This window comes from Lactuca saligna, chromosome 7 (assembly GCF_052625555.1).
Source record: "Lactuca saligna cultivar CGN05327 chromosome 7, ASM5262555v1, whole genome shotgun sequence".
NCBI lineage: Eukaryota > Viridiplantae > Streptophyta > Magnoliopsida > Asterales > Asteraceae > Lactuca > Lactuca saligna.
In genome coordinates, this window is record NC_136423.1 from 180,520,394 (window position 1) to 180,541,615 (window position 21,222).

Consider the following 21,222-nt stretch of genomic DNA (forward strand, 5'->3'; position numbering starts at 1 on the left):
TAAAAAGAGGTGTAATAATCACAAGGAGGATGAACTATACTTAATAATAGTGGAAGAAAACTTGATGATCAGCCATGAAATCTCGAATTTTTAGAGAGAGAAAGTGAGAGAAAAGTTGTGTTTGATCTTTGGTGAAATGAGAGAAAATGAGTGAAGTGAGGAGAGAGGAGGGATGTTCCAGCTCTAAAAATGTGGGAAATGTTTGTAATGATGAAAAAAGTGCACTGATATGACCTAGGCATGGTAAAAGGAGTGTGGCTGGTCAAGGATTGTGTGTGGGTGATTGCTTGTGTCATAAGCTAAAGGAAAGTCAACACTCCACCTTAATTACTCGAACCATGAAATCTTGGATAAGATTTGCATTAAAAACGTGATTGATTAAGAAATATGGGTCTTAATATGTTAAAATAAAGTTTTAGGTGAAAATCCTGCTTTAAAATGATGAAAAACGGGCTTAAAACGAAGTTTAGGTCAAAAACCGGAAATCTGGACCGAAAGTAGGAAGGAGCCGAAAGGAGGGTTCGGTCGGAGGAGGGGAACCGAGAGATAGGCTCGGCTGGAGACTTTTGCAGGCGAGGAACCGAACTCGGAAGAATGAAGCGAAAGTGGGGCTCGACTCTGACTTGTTCGCGTCTGATAGGTTCGGTTCGGCTCCCAGGGTTTCGGCTGATACGAGGTTCGGTTTCAGCTTTTTCTTGGTTCAGGAGGGTTCGGCTCTTAAGGAGGTTCAGCTCCTAAGAGGGTTCAGCTCTTAAAAGGGTTCGACTCCTTAAGGCTGTTTTTCGTGTAGATTGTCGTTTTCAACTTGTTTTCGTCAAATTCGAGGGTCAGGATGCTCTAAGTGATTATAAAAAGTTTTTGAGAGTGATTTGGGCGAGATTTCAAATAGAAAGAAATAGGGTGAAAACGATTGAGGGAGGTTTCGTTTGTGTCCTTTTTTAGTGTTCGGCTTCGAAACGTAAGGTCCGTAAACCCCGTTAAGCCATGTTTTAGTGTCCTACAAACTCCCGATGAGTGTGCAATAGGGTTTTATCTCTTTGGTTCATTGTTTAGCATTATCAAGGCTAAGGAAAATTAAACACGCAAATTTTCCAATTGACGTTTTCTCATTAAATAGCGAGTTGTTTAGTAATCACATAACGTAAATCCTAATATGCAAGGGTTAATTGAGTCGCCCAGTTTGACTTGTTGACTTTGTTTGACTTTGACTTGACCCGAAATTGACTATTGTCACATCATCCCCCCGTTAGAGGGAATTTCGTCCCAGAATTTACGTTTTGGCTGGGACTTCAAGAGTTTGGGAAGAGATGCGGGTATTTTTGTTTCATTTGATCTTTGCGTTCCCAGATGAACTCGGGTCCTCGTTTCGCGTTCCAACGAACCTTCACTATGGGAATACGACTTTGTTTCGTTCTTTTGACCTCCCGATCCATAATCTCAACTAGTTCTTGCACGAAATGGAGACTCTTATTTACTTCAATTTCATCGAGGGGTATCACAAGAATCTCGTCGGATAGGCACTTTTTCAAGTTTGATATGTGGAATGTAGGGTGTACGTTATTAAGTTCTTGTGGTAGTCGGAGTTTGTATGTTACTGGCCCAATCTTGGAAAGTATTTCGAATGGACCAATGTACCTTGGATTTAGTTTCCCGCGTTTGCCGAAATGTATCATTCATTTCCAAGGGGAAACTTTTAGTAGCACACGATCGACCACTTGGAATTCCAAGGGTTTTTGTTGTTTGTCTGCGTAACTCTTTTGTTGATCTCGAGACACTTTTAGTCTTTCTCAGATTTGAACGATCTTTTAAGTGGTCTCCCTTATGATTTCAGGACCAGTAAGGGTGCTATTAGGAACTTATCCCCTAGCTAGCTGTGTGTCCCCCACTTCTGCCGAACTCAGGGGTGATCGGCACTTGCAACCATAAAGAGCTTCGAATGGGGCGACTTTGATGCTAGTGTGATAGCTATTATTGTAGGAGAATTCGATAAGCGGTAAATGGGTATCCCATGCCTTACCAAAGTCTATCACACAGGATCTCAACATGTCTTCTAATGTTTGTATGGTTCGCTCACTCTACCCGTCGGTTTGTGGATGGTAGGTCGTACTCATGTCTAGCCTAGTTCCCAGAGATTTCTGTAGGGACTGCCAAAAACGCGAGGTGAATCTACTATCTCGGTCGGAGATAATGGATATTGGTACACCATCTAGTCGCACAATCTCCTTGATGTACTTCCTGGCTAAACTTCTCCATCTTGTCGGTTTCCTTAATTAGCCAGAAGTACGCAGACTTGGTCAATTTGTCTACGATTACCCACTTGAACACCACACCTTTCTGAGTCAAAGTGGTAAGGGGTTTAGCAATCTTGGAGAAGTTCTATATGAACCTTCGGTAGTAGCCTACGAGTCCTAAAAATTGTTGGATTTCTGTTGGCGTTGTAGGTGCTGACCAGTTTTCGATCACCTTGATTTTTGAAGGATCCACGTGCATCCCTTTCTTGCTAACCACGTGGCCAAGGAATCCCACTTCTTGGAGCCAAAATTCGCACTTTGAAAACTTAGCATAAAGCTTGTCGGCTCTTAGAGTCTCCAGTACTGGTCGCAGGTGTTGGTTGTGCTCTTCTTCGCTTCTCGAATAGACCAAGATATCGTCGATGAACACGGTCATGAATTTATATAGGAAGGGTCGACATACTCGGTTCATCAGATCCATGAACACCGCAGGCGCGTTTGTTAATCCGAATGGCATCACTACAAACTCGTAGTGTCCATAGCGAGTTCTAAATATCGTCTTGGAGATATCTTCTTCTTGAACTCGCAGCTAATGAAAACCTGACCAACAAGTTGATTTTTGAAAAGTAGCTTGCTCCCTAAAGTTGGTCAAAAAGTTCATCGATTCGGGGTAGGGGATATCTATTCTTGAAGGTATGTTTGTTTAACCCTCAATAGTCGATTCACATGCGAAAGGATCCGTCCTTCTTCTTTACAAAAAGGACTGATGCTCCCCACCGTGAAAAGCTCAGTTTGATGAACCCTTTGCTCAATATTTCATTCAACTGGATGGACAGTTCTTGAATTTCTGATAGTGCTAGGCAGTATGGATCTTTGGCAACGGGGGTAGCTCCGGAAATTAAGTCGATTCAAAATTCGACTTGTCGTGCGAGTGGTACACCTGGCAGATCTTCTAGGAATACGTCAAGCAAGTTGCACACTTCTAGAATGTATTTTTCTTATCTACGACGTGGGCTAAGAATGCGTGGTATTCCTTTTGGAGATACTTTTGGGTTTTGACGCAAGAGATGATTTGTAAATTTGCATTGGTTTGTCGCCATAGATGAGAAGGGTTTCGCCGTTTGGCAGATTAAGGAGAACGGCCCATTCGTAACATAGAATGTCAGGACGATGAGAACTTAATCAATCCATACCAATGATGATGTCGAAACTTTTTATTGTGACCGACATTAGATAGATTTTGAACGAATGGTTATCTAGAGTGAGGGTACACCCCATGTGTATATCATTAGTGCGCTCAACCTTTCCATTTGCCATTTCTACAACGTATGAATCTTTTAATGGATGGGGATTTTGTTTAAGTAATTGTTTGTATTGGTGGCTCACAAAACTCCTCTTCGTTCCACTATCAAATAGTACGTATGCATAAGATTTATTGATGAGAAATGTACCAGTAACCACTGTAGGATCCTTGACTGCTTCCCCATGTCCAATCGCCAGGACTCTCCCTACACCTCCAATATTAGGGGCTTGTGCCTTAGGGCAGTTCCTCCTGAAGTTCCCTGCTTCACCACATCCATAGCAGGTTTGGCTTGCCCCTGCACTGGCAACTTGGTTGATTGGTAGTGCTGACGCTTTACAGAAACGAGTGGTATGCCCATTCCTGTCGCAGTTTTTCCAGTGTATTTCCCGACAAGCACTAGTGTGGTGAAAGTTGCACTTGTTGCACTCAGGGAGGTTTCCAGCATATTGCTTTGGTGGTGCTGGAGTGGTAGAAGTAGTGGCAGCACGAACAACCACAATCTATTGCTTCTTGGCGGGGTCCTGTGCCGGTTGCTTCTTTCTATTGTTCTAGAACTTCTTCTTGTTGTTCCCTCCTTTTGCTTGGTCGGTGGTGGCGATCACGGTACCACGATTGGCCTTGTGATCGATAAGTTGTTGTGCCAATTCCTTGGCACTTTCAAAGGTAGCGGGTTTTGAGGCCAGTACACTATCTTGAATCTGGTATGATAGTCCCCAGAGGTATCGTTCCACCTTTTCCTCCTCTGGAGTGACCATTATTGGACAGAGGAGTGCTAGGTCATTGAATCGGGCAGTGTAAGTTTCAAGATCTGTGCTCGACATTCTGATGTTCTAGAGTTCTTCTTCGGGTTTTTGTATTTCACCCCTCGGGCAATACTCCTTTAGCATCAACGCTTTCAAATCTTCCTAACTTATGGAGTTAGCCACTGTGGGAGTAAGTGATTTAACTCGGCCATTCCACCAAGTGAGAGCCTTACCGTTGAAAGTGAATGTTGCATACTTGACCTTGCTCGTTTCGGGACAAGCACAGATTTCGAAGACTGCTTCGGTCCTTTCGAACCATTATATCAGTGTGATGATGCCCCCGCTCCCATCGAAGGTATCGGGTTTTCCATTTGTGAAATCTTTGTAAGTGCATTCTTTTGTGTGCCCCGAACTGTCACCCTGGTTAGAGGGTGTAGCACCAGATCCAGATCCACCATTGCCATTAGTGCCGATTTGCAACATAGCTGCCGACGCAACTACTGTTACTGCAGCCTGGAACATTGCTGGATCAAATTGTGGTAGCGGCGGCGGAGGAGGTGGTGCTGCGCAACTGGAAGGTCTTGGTCTTTTCCTTGGTGGCATAGTTCTGTCATAAGTTTTTAAAATGACAAGTCGGTAAGACTTCAATAGTAATAATGAGTCAAGTGTTACTTGTTTTTATCTCATTTGTATTATATCCCGACTTTATTGCATTAGCAAGTAATTCATAGAAAAAGTTTATGCAATTAAACTTATGAATTCAATAGTGGTGACTCAAATGGAGTCATGTGTTTGGTTCCACGTCTGACCCACTCCTAAGATTCGCTCGATGTTCCCCAGTTATGTGTAATAAAAATTTTAATAAGTTGTTGATACTAATGAGTCTGCTCTAAGTCCACAACCAAACAAGGAACAGATCCTAAGGCGGACTCACCATTTCTAAGTCGATTACTTCTTTAATTACACATAACAACGAGGTACACTTAAAAATCTTAGAGTTACCAGTTGTAAATTGTTTGTAATACCACATAGTAAAATCTTATGTCAACATCCAATGAAGTAAAATGTATGCCAAATTCATTGATAGAATTTTAGTACATATTGTTTTTTCAAGAAAATTTGAACTCATAAGGTTCTACATTACATCAATGTAAAAGATAGTTTTGACAGCACAAAAATGATGGGTTTTGGTCATAAGAACATCCTATGTGCTTATACAAACCCTAATGCTTGGATCTAGGTTGCTCTATTGTACATGCAATTTATCCAAGACTATAAACCCTAGATCTAATATATGATAATCAATATAACATATGAATGGGTTTAAGATATTACCTTGATTGTTATGTAGCAATAACAATCATAATTCCTACTTGTAATGACTTTAGAAAGCTTAGAGTCACAAATGTCACTCCTCTAATGGTTCACAAACACCAAGAGCAAGAGGATGAAGAGGAGAAGAGAAGGAGGCTGCCCAAAACCATCCAAAACCCTAGAAGGAGGCTTGTCCATGTTTTAGGGGCTTAAGGGTGCTATATATACATGTAGGCTATTAGGGATTTAAACTAGGAAACCCTAATTTGACTGCTTAAGCCCTAAGCAGCCCATGGATTCCTTTCTTAAAGGCCTTGGACGATTTCTTATGGGTTCCCCCATAGAATTCACCCAACCTTATAATATAAGGTAATCCATAGCCCAATTGCAATTATCTTATAATTACAGTTCCAGTCCCTTAAGTTTAATTAATCTCTTTTAGCCACAAAATTAATTATCTATTAATTCTTGACTAATATTAATTAAACAATATGATTTCTCCTTTAATATATTATTCTCATAATATATGAATAAATCATATTTAATCCTTTCTCTCCATAATTCATCCTATCAAGTTGCTTTGGTGAAGGCAACCCAAAAGGACCATGCACCATCGGGTCAAGTTCATACCAAAATAGTTATGGACTTAAACACTAATCCAATAGTCTCCCACTTGGATAAGTCTAATAACTATTCTGCATATGACTTCAGATCCTGATCTGTAATCGTAGCTTTCCAAAGCTGCTGTCAACTCTAATCCTATCAGATACGCGTGTCCTTTAGATAAGGGATCATATATTCCTCCATTCTAGATATCGTATAAGACATGATTTCTAATCATTCTCTTTGTACCATTTCTCGACTTCCGATTTATGATGACTGACTAGTTGAACAAATCAAATTAGCCCTAGCCCGGCTGATCATTTACATTTGTCATCACTAAATCATCGAGGGGGCCCAAAGATATAGCTTTTATCCTACTTTGGATAAAAGGAACGGATAAACTTGGACTCAATGTTCGCTTGCACTCACTCACCGAATCACACACAATAATATGTTTTATAACACCAAGTTACTGGTGCGTTTACATATTATCAATGTGCAACTGATTTGCAAGATACAATTCACACATCTCGGTTTCAAGAATATAAGATGTTATCGTCTCACCAATCACTCGTGATAAAATCCATGAAGTGATCCAAGTGAGCGTGGGTTTAATCCAATGCTCAAATCATATTCATAAGCACTCATGAACGTTGCAGCAAACATTTGCTTATGTCTAATACTCTTTTAGATAATCCACACACCAATTCACGACAGTCTTCATTCATACCTACTTCCAACATATGAACGACTGTGACCCGTTTGAATAATTTGACTGTTCTCAACCAATTAAATTATTCAGGAAGTCAAAACATGCAAAGTGAAACACAAGAATAATACTAATTACATATGGCCTCAAACCTTTGAGTATAAATAAAACACCTTTTATTTATCACCATATCGATTACTCATTATTTGTCGTTTCGGGTAATCAACTTCTTACTTGAACTACAACACTTGTCCCATGCTCTCAGCATGCACACAATGTTTACCTATGGTTCTTACTTTTGTGAAATAGATCAAATGAACACATTTCCAATCATACTCATTTCACAACTCCAAATCCTTTTTCACAAGTGATAGAATATCAAATTCTTGCCACTTATAGAATATGTTAGATTCTAATATTTTTATGCAATGATCATTTCATAATGTCACTGCACTAAAGTCACAATGACTATTGCCAATGAAATTACAAATTCCTCTATTGGAGATTGTTACAATACAATTCCTTAGATATGATGTCTCTCACTCAAAGTACATTTCTTTGAACATCCTTTTGCATAAAGTTTCTAATCTAGACATAGATTCTCAATATCTAACTCCCAATATGGAAACCTTTCCATACTTACCATATGACAACTTATTCTTAATAGAATCTTATCTATTCATAATAATGTCGATATACTCCATCCAATACTATACTTCCAACTACTCACAAGCGACCAATCCTCGGCGAACTTTGGATTGTCCTTTGATAGTTGTTTAATTATCTTAGTCAAAACCGATTCTTGTCCTTTTTCCCTCTAAATGCGCTAGACATTTGGAAAATTTTAGAATGGTCAAATATTATAGCATTTTCAATCAATCCTATACTGAAGCGTATGGGACACGATTCATAATGTCTTACATAAAGATTTGATACTTTATCAATCTTCTGCCATAATATTCTATGTACTACGTTCTCACAATTCGAATTATGAAGAGGAATCCCATAATCATAATCGAAATTTAAGAACACTCTATGTATCCTTGACTAAATTTATTAACATTTCACAACCTAAGCCTTTAGTTTTGAAATGAAGCATAATATTCTCTCCCTTAATTATAGCAAAACAACTATTCAACCCTTACAACTTTGCAAAGTATAACTCTTGTTTTCTGTAATTAATATTGCTAACTTGCAATACTTGCCTTAATTATCATACAATCATAACATTTATGTTCCCATTATCATGATGATTATTATAAACATAACACTTATGCTCCCACTAGCTTTGAAATGTATTCAGAAACAGCTTAACTTCCAAAAAACAATACCTATTGAATTTCTCAAGTTCATGTTTCTAATACCTAATGCTTTGATAATCCTTTATCTAAGCTTATACAACTTTCCTTTAGATAGCTCATATGTGTGTCTAAATAATTAAGACTAATTGCCAAATCTCACAATTCGAATCATGGAGAGGGACACCGTAACCATAATCAAATTTGAGAATGCAATTTTACAATTGCTATCTTCTTAAAATCTCTCTTAGTGAAAGCATTTCCTCACAATCATTTTCATGAAGGAGGGAATCTTATGACACTTAGATTTTAATGGTGTATGTGTGCGTTCCTATCCATGTGAATTTTTTAAAACCAAAGTTTGCGACAAATTCAAACTCATATGGACCGAACATTCTCAATCTTGATTTCTTGCCTTATGGTAACACTGCTGCCCACCATGTCTTCCAAGTAGTTAAGCATATCACCTTTTCCTATCAATGTACTTTTCATTGATCAAGGTCCTTGCCTTTTGTGCATTCAAATAAGAACTCATAAAACTCACATGCATAATTAACTTAATTGGAATGGCACAGAAACAAAACAACGTCAACACGATGGGTTATGAACCTCAAGTCGTGTGCTAGTGATGATCGATAAGGTTTATTCTTGATTATTTCTTGAAACTTTTCAAGATCATTAAAACTCCCACTGACTCCTTGACATATAAGATTCTTTTGTTAATAAACATTTCTTGACAAATATTCAAGAGTTAGTGTAGTTTTTATCAAAACACTTCATAAATTGGTCCTAGTTGGTCTTTTTCTTATCCAAGACATCACAACTTTCCTCATGTGATGAATGTTATAAACCTTCTTAATACTTATTACTCAATGTCACAATCCTAACTCTAAGACTTGTTTTGGAATGAAGTATGATTGACTTCTTGATTTAACCATTTCTCAAATTCTTGATTCCTCTTCTTAGACATACAATTGTACTAAGACTCACTTAGAGGATCAATTGAGATATGGTTCTTTATCATTAAGACCTGTCATCAAGCATAAAAGGTACTCTCCCTTCTTCTTAGAATAGAGAAACTTTTATCTTTCTGCCTACCTGATTCTTCTTATTCGTTCTGCTTATTGATTTAAACTTTTACAATCAATTCAGAATTACACTTAATCTTATAAGTGTAATCATATTTGCTAAGCTTTTAGTAAATCATAACGAATATCTTTGTTACTCTTGTGGTGGAATTGATCAACGCATAACCTTGTGTAACGCCTGTGTTTCTGGGCTTGCCATTTTTAGCAATGTGATAGTCTAGGTTAACCTTTGTAACCCGTTTTGAAATAATAGAAGTGTATTATTTGAGTATTATGTGTTTTGTGCTTAATTGCTTAATTATGTGGTTTGATTAATTACGAATAAAAATAAGCGTCAAAATTTAAGTGTAAAATAAACTCGATATCTTTAGATAATGTTGTAGTAGTTGAAACAAGGTTTCCGAAGATATAAAGAATGCCGAAATCCAAGTTATAACGAGGAAGTTATGACCTGTCGAAGTTTCGCGACAGAACCGGCAACGCTGATTAACGTAAAAAGTGAAATCTACGTTAGAGCGATATTTAGCCTTAGTGATCTAAACGAGAATCGAAGATCTCGTTGTTAGTATCAAAGCAATATAAAGTTAGGCGAGAACGAACGTCAAACGAAGAAGTTATGAATTTATAACGAAATTTTATGTCCCGGCCTATTAAAAATAAATAATAAAAATAAAGTCAAAATTAGCCGACGGAGTCTAAACGAAAGTTGTAGAGCGTATTATCACCTTCGCGTGGATATAAAGAACGTCGAAAACGAAGTTCGTATGAAGTAGATATGAATTTTCGAAGTTTATTAAATAATTAATAATTAAATTTAAATATTAAACCCCGGCCTTATCCGAAGACGAGTCACCGGACTCATCCGGAGTACGCCCAGCGTACTCGAGTACGCCCCGCGTACAGCAATAAGTGTCGACACTTCGGATGACGCATGAAGTTACCATTTCGGAGCTTTGTACGCCCCGCGTACGAGGAGGTTCCAGCCTCCTATAAATAGGATGCGAGGCGTCCCGGCATAGTTGCTCATTTCTCCTCCGTTTCGTGCCGAAGCTCTGCGTTTTTACCCCCGAAGCCACCCCGAAGCTCCGGTACTATTCCCGAGTCCCGAAGCAAGTCCCGAGATCCCGAAGATCCCGAGAAGTGCAGTTTCCGAGCCAAAGCTCTGCCCACGAGAAGTTCGATTTTTGTGAAGATCTTCCTGATCTACCAAATAAATACTACTTTTACAAGCCGTAGTGCTGTCCGATCATCTTCTGATCAAGTGAGTGTGTAGTTACTTTCTTCTAACGCATAATTATGAAGTATTTTATACGAAATGCGTGTTATGTGTATAACTTTGTTGTTATGTGTGTGAATGTATATTCACTCTTTTCAATCTTATAGATCTGAATTGTTTTCTATGAAATACGTGTTATGTTGGTATGCCTCATCTGTTATGTGAAATATGTATTGAATGAAAATGTTATACAGGTTTTAAACTATGTATAAAAATATATATTTTTATCTACTAATATGTTGGGTAGAACATGGGTAGATAGTTGGTGTGTAAGAAACAGATGAGAGGCCTCGATGTTGTTGTTGTTGACCTAGTTATTCAGCGGAGTATGGATAACGACCACAGACTCCTTCTAGATAGTCTCGTGGAACGCTAGCAGGTTCATAACCTGTAGGTGTTGTGAACGATGTGTTCACCGGTGTACTCTATCCCTCTCATGGTTGCCTCTAGGATATCTATTGTTGAGGAAACCCCTTAGCAGTAATGTCCGTCCGAATGAAAATCCTAGATTAGGTCCCTTGAGATAGATGTTGTTTTAGGGACGTAAAGTGAGGATAACGGGAATGGGTAATCGGGATAGTGATTGGTTGGTGAAATTAAATATAATTTATTTATTGTGGGTTGAAAACCCTATATGCTCACCAGGCTCCCAAGCCTGACCCACTCAGTTTTATTTGTATTACAGGAAGTGGCGCAAGGGCGTAAGATGGACGAACCATCAAGTTGTTTTGTTTACAAGTCTGTATATGTATATATTTGTTGAATGACTTGAATGTTATTATTTATGCTTAATGGTCTGTATCGGAACATGACACCCCGAGTTTTGATTATATAATGAAAATACATTTCTTTTATGAAATGCTTTGGTAAACGTTGTTTTATCATGTTTTGTTTTTGGGAACAAATTCCGCAACTCTTTCAAATCAAAAGGATTTACTCTGAAATTATTTTAAAAGCATAAATGAAAATCGGTCTTTTCTGGCTGTGATTTTGGGGATGTCACAGTTGGTATCAGAGCATTAGTTTAAGCGAACTAGGAATTTGTAGGATTTCAAAACTTAAACTTAGAATGCTAAGTGGAATTTGAGATGTGTGTCTGTTGGATTTTAGACACAAGAACTAGTTTATTTTAGGAACGTTGCCTAAAATGCTTTTATGTGCTAAATGTTATATGTTGCCATATATGATATTATTTGTTCGGATTAGAACTAGCATGTTATATGTTATATGTTGCCAACCGGATCTAAAGGTTTATGTGTTTAGGAGTCTAAGCGTAAGTATACGATATTAGAACTAGCATGTAATCGTTTGGAGTAATAAGGTGAAATTATTCGGTGTGTAGATCAAAAATGGTGAGAACAAGGAGTGGCATTGGAAACGCGGATGAAAACAGGAATCAACCGCCAGTGATTAAGCAAGCACCTGTTGTAGCAGTAGCACCAGAACAAATCACCATGGCTGGAGTACAAGCCATGATTCGGGCTATGTTAGCCGAACAAAGGGAGGAAATGCGACAAATGTTGCATAATAATAGGGACGAACCTATCATACCTATTGAGGAACCTGAATTGATTCCTGAGCAATCGGAGGAAGGGAACAATAGTCGCATTTTGAGTCAAGTTGGGACTCAATAAGAACGAAGGAACAATCTGGAAAGGAGAAACAACAACGATGGGCGAATGTACAAGAATTTCTTGGGTGCCAAACCGCCAAGTCTTTCTGGGAGCCCAAAGCCTGTTGAAATAATGGATTGGATCTCCGAAATGGAGATGGTATTTGAAAGTTGCGACTGTAGCAACAAACAGAAGACTGTCTTTGCAGTCATACAACTGAAGACTGGAGTATTAAGTTGGTGGAAGTTGTTGGCAGATACTATGCCACAAGGGAAAGCTTTGAAAATGTCATGGGAGGAGTTCTTGGAACAGTTAAGGGTGCAATATTGTTCAGAGATAGATCTGATTGATCTGAACAATGAGTTCCAAAACTTGAAGAAGGGGAGGATGAGCGTAGACGACTATGCTATGGCATTCACTGAGAAAATGAAATTATTTCTGTACCTAGTGCCAACGGAACTCTCCAAGATTGAGAGGTTTGCTAATGGACTGCCTGGCGACTTTGGCCCGACAGTCAAGATGGCAACTACTCTGAAAACGGTTGTTCGTGCAGCTAAGAATGTGGAGGCCCAGCAGAAGGAAGAGGGTCTGGAAAGGATAGAATTTGGTGAAAAGAGGAAGTTCGATGGAACTTCAGGGTCCAATAAGAAAAAACAAGTTCTCGAAGTCTGGTTCGAGGGGAAGTGGAGGTGAAGCGAAATGGTGCGACAAATGTAAGAAGAAGCATCATGGAAAGTGTGAGGTAGTGACCACATGCTACAAGTGTGGAAAGCTAGGTCACTATGCCAATGAATGTACCCTTACTAGGAAAGTTTGTTATGGTTGTGGTGAGGAGGGACACATGTCGAGGGACTGCCCGAAGAAGAAGGAGGCAGATAGACCCAACATTCCACCAAAGCCAAAGGCGAGAGCATTCCAGATGACACTGGAAGCTGCTAAAGATGAAGTTGATGTCGCTTCAGGTACCTTTCTCGTAAACAAATTGTCTGCCCAAATTTTATTTGATTCTGGAGCTAACTACTCCTTTATATCGCATGAATTTGGTAGAAAACTAGCTTTGCCTGTTGATAGACTAGATAATGCTTTATTAGTCGAAGTTGCTAGTGGCAAGTTTGTACCTGTTAGCTATCGTATGAAAAACATCTTAATCGACCTTAATGGGAATAAGTTTCATGAAGAATTATTGCCCATCGAACTTAATGGTTTCGACATCGTGTTGGGAATGGATTGGCTCAGCGCCAATGATACCGAAATTTTGTGCAAGAAGAAGATAGTGAAGGTAAACCCGCCTGGAAAGGAATCGTTTATGGTGTATGGGGACAAACGCCGAGTGAATTCTGGAATCATTTCTCTAATGAAAGCCAGAAAGTGTTTGACCAAGGGATGTACATCATATTTAGCATTCGTGATTGATGCTAAGAAGGAGAAGAAGGTGATGCAGAGTATTCCTGTGGTGTGTGATTATCCGGAAATATTTCCCGAAGATCTTCCTGGATTACCGCCTGATCGACAAGTGGAATTCCGCATTGACTTGTTACCAGGAACCACGCCAATAGCAAAAGCACCTTATCGATTAGCACCGACGGAGATGAAGGAGCTGATGATGCAACTTCAGGAGTTGTTGGAAAAAGGTTTCATTAGACCTAGTTCATCACCCTGGGGAGCTCCGGTGTTATTCGTGAAGAAGAAAGATGGGAGTATGAGAATGTGCATCAATTACAGATAGTTGAACAAGGCAATAATAAAGAATAGATATCCGTTGCCAAGGATTGATGACCTATTCGATCAACTACAAGGTTCGATCTATTTCTCGAAGATTGACCTAAGGTCAGGATATCATCAGCTGAAAGTGAGAGAGCAGGATATAGAGAAGACTGCGTTCAGAACTAGATCTGGACACTACGAGTTCTTGGTTATGTCGTTTGGACTAACCAATGCTCCGGCAGCATTCATGGATTTAATGAACCGAGTTTGTAATCCGTTCCTTGATAAATCTGTGATAGTGTTCATAGATGACATTCTGATTTATTCGAAAAGCCAAGAGGAGCATGGCAGACACTTGCGAGAAGTGTTAGAAGTCTTGAAGAAGGAGAAGTTGTATGCTAAGTTCTCCAAATGTGATTTTTGGATTCGTGAAGTCCAATTCTTGGGTCACGTGGTCAACCAAGAAGGGATAATTGTTGATCTAGCGAAGATCGAAGCTGTGATGAAGTGGGAACAACCGAAAAGTCCCACGGAGATCCGAAGTTTTTTAGGATTAGCCGGATATTACCGAAGGTTTATCCAGGGCTTTTCTTCGATTGCTACTCCGTTGACAGCTTTGACCCACAAAGGAGCTACTTATGCTTGGAGTGATAAGCATAAAGAAGCATTCGAGAAACTAAACAAGAAGCTATGCGAGGCACCGATACTTTGTCTACCCGATGGAGTCGAAGACTTCGCTATTTATAGCGATGCGTCTGGGGTTGGATTGGGTTGTGTTTTGACCCAAAGAGAAAAGGTGATAGCATATGCGTCTAGATAGTTGAAGGAGCATGAAAAGAATTACCCGACTCATGATTTGGAGTTGGCAGCAGTAGCTTTCGCTCTGAAGATATGGAGGCATTACCTCTATGGCACGAAGTGAAAACTTTTCACTGATCATAAGAGTCTCCAATACCTCTTAATCAGAAGGAATTGAATATGAGGCAACGACGCTGGCTAGAGTTACTCAAGGACTACGACTGTGAGATACTTTACCATCCCGGTAAAGCTAATGTTGTTGCTGATGCTCTCATTCGGAAAGTCAATCTTGAAAGGAAAAGGCCAAGAGCGTTGAGAATTGAAGTTGTCTCAACTATTTTAGAAAGTATAAAGAAAGCTCAAAGCGAAGCTTCTGAAAAGAATGACCAAAAGGAGGAACGTTTGGGCAAAATGTTGGTGTTCGGTGTAAACAGTCATGGACTGAAGGTGTTCCAGGATCGGATTTGGATACCTAAGATGGGAGGAGTCAGAGATCTTCTGATGGAAGAAGCTCACAAGACCATGTACTCGATTCATCCCGGTAGCACTAAAATGTATAGGGACTGAAACCCTACTACTGGTGGCCGACGATGAAGCTTGATGTTGCAAAGTATGTGGCCGAGTGTGTGACTTGTGCGAGATTCAAGACACAACATCAGAAACCGTACGGGAGTTTAGAACCATTGCCTATGCCTATGGGTAAGTGGGAAGACATTGCTATGGATTTTGTCACTAAACTGCCCAGAACAAAGAATGGTCACGACATGATTTGGGTGGTCGTTGATCGATTCACTAAGAGTGCGCATTTCATAGCAGCCAGGGAGAAATGGTCTATGGAAAAGCTTGCGAGTTCTTATGTGAAGGAAATTGTGAGACTTCACGGTGTTCTGCTAACAATTGTGTCAGATCGTGATAGTCGTTTCACCTCAAGGTTTTGGAAATGTCTACAAGAGGAAATGGGTACCAAGTTATGTTTAAGTACAACTTACCATCTGCGGACTGATGGTCAGAGTGAAAGAATGATACAAACACTTGAAGATATGCTGAGAGCATGTACCTTGGAATTCCTAGGTAATTGGGATAAATAGTTACCATTGGTAGAATTTTCCTATAACAATAGTTTTCACTAGAGCATTAAGATGGCACCTTACCAAGCTTTGTATGGACAAAAGTGTCATACGCCGTCTTGTTGGCTTAAGGCTGGGGAAAAGCAGTTTATGGGACCGAGATGGTTCATCAAACTGCTGAAAAGTTGAAAATAATTAGGGAAAGAATGTTAGCAGCTCAAGATTGTCAAAAGAGTTATGCTGACAAAAAGCGAAGACCGATGACTTTTGAAGTTGGGGATTCGGTTTTGCTTAAAGTCTCGCCGTGGAAGGGACTTATAAGATTTGGTAAAAGGGGAAAGTTGAGTCCAAGTTTTATTGGACCGTTTAAATTTCTTCAGAGGATTGGGAACCAAGCTTACAAGCTCGAACTAGCAGAAGAACTGAATGGAATTCATAACACTTTTGATGTGTGTTAATTGCGAAAGTTCACGGGGGAAGTTCCCGACATGATTCCACTTTCAGAGTTGAGAATCGATGAGAACAAAAGGTTGACTGAAGAACCAGAGGAAATTGTTGACCGAAAAACTAAGAAGTTGCGACGCAAGATGGTCGAGTTAGTGCTTGTCCGATGGAAACACACGAATGGGCCGTATCTCACCTGGGAGACGGAGAGTGACATGATGGGTCGCTATCCGCATTTGTTTGTTGATGTGTGATTCCGGAGACGGAATCATTCTAAGGTGGAGAGAATTGTAACGCCCGTGTTTCTGGGCTTGCCATTTTTAGCAATGTGATAGTCTAGGTTAACCTTTGTAACCCGTTTTGAAATAATAGAAGTGTATTATTTGAGTATTATGTGTTTTGTGCTTAATTGCTTAATTATGTGGTTTGATTAATTAAGAATAAAAATAAGCGTCAAAATTTAAGTGTAAAATAAACTCGACATCTTTAGATAATATTGTATTAGTTGAAACAAGGTTTCCGAAGATATAAAGAATGCCGAAATCCGAGTTATAACGAGGAAGTTATGACCTGTTGAAGTTTCGCGACAGAACCGGCAACGCTGATTAACGTAAAAAGTGAAATTTACGTTAGAGCGATATTTAGACTTAGTGATCTAAATGAGAATCGAAGATCTCGTTGTTAGTATCAAATCGATATAAAGTTAGGCAAGAACGGACGTCAAACGAAAAAGTTATGAATTTATAACGAAATTTTCTGTCCCGGCCTATTAAAAATAAATAATAAAAATAAAGTCAAAATTAGCCGACGGAGTCTAAACAAAAGTTGTAGAGCGTAGTCTCACCTTCGCGTGGATATAAAGAATGTCGAAAACGGAGTTTGTATGAAGGAGATATGAATTTTCGAAGTTTATTAGATAATTAATAATTAAATTTAAATATAAACCCCGGCCTTATCCGAAGACGAGTCACCAAACTCATCCGGAGTACGCCCCGCGTACATCAAGAAGTGTCGACACTTCGGATGGCGCATGCAGTGAAGATTTCAGAGCTCTATATGCCCCGTGTACGAGGAGGTTCCAGCCTCCTATTAATAGGATGCGAGGGGTCCGGGCATAGTTGCTCATTTCTCCTCCGTTTCGTGCCGAAGCTCTGCGTTTTTACCCCTAAAGCCACCCCGAAGCCCCGGTAATATTCCCGAGTCCCGAAGAAAGTCCCGAGATCCCGAGAAGTGCGGTTTCCGAGCCGAAGCTCTGCCCGCGAGAAGTTCGATTTTTGTGAAGATCTTCCAGATCTACCAAAAAAATACTACTTCTACAAGCCGTAGTGATGTCCGATCATCTTCTGATCAAGTGAGTGTGTAGTTACTTTCTTCTAACGCATAATTATGAAGTATTTTATACGAAATGCGTGTTATGTGTATAACTTTGTTGTTATGTGCGTGAATGTATATTCACTCTTTTCAATCTCATAGATCTGAATTGTTTTCTATGAAATACGTGTTATGTTGGTATGCCTCATATGTTATGTGAAATATGTATTGAATGAAAATGCTATACAGGTTTTAAACTATGTATAAAAATATATATTTTTATCTACTAATATGTTGGGTAGAACATGGGTAGATAGTTGGTGTGTAATAAACAGATGAGAGGCCTCGATGTTGTTGTTGTTGACCTAGTTATTCAGCGGAGTATGGATAACGACCACAGACTCCTTCTAGACAGTCTCGTGGAACGCTAGCAGGTTCATAACCTGTAGGTGTTGTGAACGATGTGTTCACCGGTGTACTCTATCCCCCTCATGGTTGCTTCTAGGATATCTATTGTTGAGGAAACCCCTTAGCAGTAATGTCCGTCCCGATGAAAATCCTAGATTAGGTCCCTTGAGATAGATGTTGTTTTAGGGACGTAAAGTGAGGATAACGGGAATGGGTAATCGGGATAGTGATTGGTTGGTGAAATTAAATATAATTTATTTATTGTGGGTTGAAAACCCTATATGCTCACCAGGCTCCCAAGCCTGACCCACTCAGTTTTATTTGTATTACAGGAAGTGGCGCAAGGGCGTAAGATGGACGAACCATCAAGTTGTTTTGTTTACAAGTCTGTATATGTATATATTTGTTGAATGACTTGTAATGTTATTGTTTATGCTTAATGGTCTGTATCGGAACATGACACCCCGAGTTTTGATTATATAATGAAAATACATTTCTTTTATGAAATGCTTTGGTAAACGTTGTTTTATCATGTTTTGTTTTTGGGAACAAATTCCGTAACTCTTTCAAATCAAAAGGATTTACTCTGAAATTATTTTAAAAGCATAAATGAAAATCGGTCTTTTCTGGCCGTGATTTTTGGGGATGTCACACCTTGTGTTCTTGATCTCCTAGTCCTTCACTTGACACTTTGTCAACGAATTAGTCTAATTTCCAAATGTGAAAGTTTATCCATTCATCATACAATTCTTGTTGTACGATTCCAAATCTCTATCCAATAGAAACTTGGGCGATGAGAAACTTTCCCTATTTGGTAAATTCTCGACATTTCCACAAACAACATAATTAAGAATCACATCCACTTGTTGTAAATATACGAACACCAATTTTTCATAATGATTTCATTGCAAGGAAATAAATAAATAAACACGTCAAACGAAATTCATTTTATTTATAAAAGCAGCGGAAAACATTTGTCCTTGCAATGCAAAATCAACTGAAAAACTATGTAATATATATTCCTAACAACTCTATCTAAGCTCAAAATCTAGTCTTCGAATCCATGTCTTCGTGATTAGATTCAATCTTGCTATTTCATCAAGCTTCATCTCTTTTCATCTATCCTGCAAAACATTCAAATGCAATCTTATCACATTATGTATTAAGAAGAAACAAATAGGAACTTAATCGAGTTAGATAGTGGATTCTACCTGAAGTACAACCATACTCTTTGACTCTCCCATCTTTTGGACTCTTCAGGCTCTTAGGACAGACTTGTATCCAACGCCCTTTCTCTTGGCAGCAAAGGCAGGTTGGTTCTCCTAGAACATCCTCGGAAGCATGGTTGGTTGACTTTCCCAACAAATATGCTCCATTGCTTTGCCAAATCATTTCTGATTCAGCAGCAATGAGCATGTAAGTTAGGTCAATGAGGTTTTCGTCAAGATCCATCATATAATACTTTCTTTTGAACTCATTATATGATTCGGGAAGTGACTGCAGAACGCAGTTTACAACCAACTTATCCGGGAATGACACACCTAACATTTTCAACCTATCAATGTGTGATTTCATTCCTAGAACGTGGGCACACACGGGTTTACCATCTTCATGTTTCATTTCCAATAGGGCTTTAGTGACATTGAACCTTTCAATTCTTCGATCTTGTGGGTTAGGGAGAACAACGGGAGGAGGAGGAGGAAGTGAAGCATGATCTCTTGTTCCTCGATCGAATCGTGGAATATCATCTTCATGTGGAATGCTTGTTCCACGGGACTTGGGAAGACCATAGTTGTCGAACTTTGACATCTACAAAACGAGAGAAAACATAAATTTAAGTTAGTTGATCGATTGAGTCCTTAGTAAATCACCCAAATGAGATACTAAGGCTAGGACCCAACAGAATATGCTACAACCTAGAAAAGGGATGTCGTAATCTAGTTGCAGAATATTTGAAGGTAAGTGAATGACGATTCACTAATTTTCCACCATGAAAAAACGAAAAAGAAATTTAAGTTTTAAATCTATGAAAACTCCTAGATCCTTTGAGATTCATTGAACTTTTCAATGGCATGTTTAAATCTCGATATGCCTCTCTTGTTTGTGACTGTGATGTCGAGGATCACAAAGCGGGTGTGAATAACCATACAAACTTACGTGGTACCCTCACATGTTATGGTCACTATTCAATGTGCCAGTAAACCACACACGCTCCACCGAACTATGACAAACATTGAGTCACCCTTTGCTACCTTTTCTTAGAACCATTTAGTGTGCCAGTAAACCACACACACTCCACTAACGTCTTCACAAGGGCACAAAGTGTAATTTCATGGAATTACATTAATTGACTTTTGCCTAAGTAACTAAGATTGGGAATTTGTAAAACATTTAGTTACTTTTGTACTTCATTATACTTATAATGGAAGGTTTTGTCCTATCCTACCCGTTCGGCTAACGACCCTCCACTAGTCAAGAGTGTAGTACTCATATATATATATATATATATATATATATATATATATATATATATATATATATATATATATATATATATATATATATATATATATATATATAATGTTAGACTTTTAATGTTATATATAGAATATGGTGTATTTTACACTTTTAAAATACTAGGTGGTCAAATCTAACAATTATACTTTTAATTCAATTAAATTGTAAATCAAAACTTTATGGATTTATTAAACCTCTTTTAATATACACCTTAATTAATTAATAAAACCATTAGGGTGTGATTTGAACTTTTCAAAACAATACTAGGGTTTTAGAATTTAACATTTCTAAATTAAACTTTTAATCAACTTTTAAATTCCAAAAACTTGAGGGCAAGTTTTGAAATTATTCAAAACATTTGGGTTTTAACTATTTAAATTTCAAAAAAAAAACAAAACTGTTAAGTTCTAATTTAAATTATTAAACCTAAAGGGGAAAATTGAAACTTTTCATAACACAAGGATCAAATAACAAATAATATAAATTAAACAATTAATTTCATAATTATCTATATTTGACCTAATTTCAATTTCCTGCAAAATAAGTTACCCAGTTAATACAAATAATTCAATCTTTATAATATAAGGAAGTTACTATCTAATCAATTGGTAATTATCTTGTGTTTTGGCAAGGATATTCTTTAAGAAACAATAAAATTCATATTTTATAGGTTTAAAACGAATATAGGTTTAAAATCCGCAAATCCGTCTGTCTGATGCTCCGACTCGCCGAGTCACACTCTGGAACTCGCCGAGTTGGGTTGACTCGCCGAGTCCAGGTAGTAACTTGCCAAGT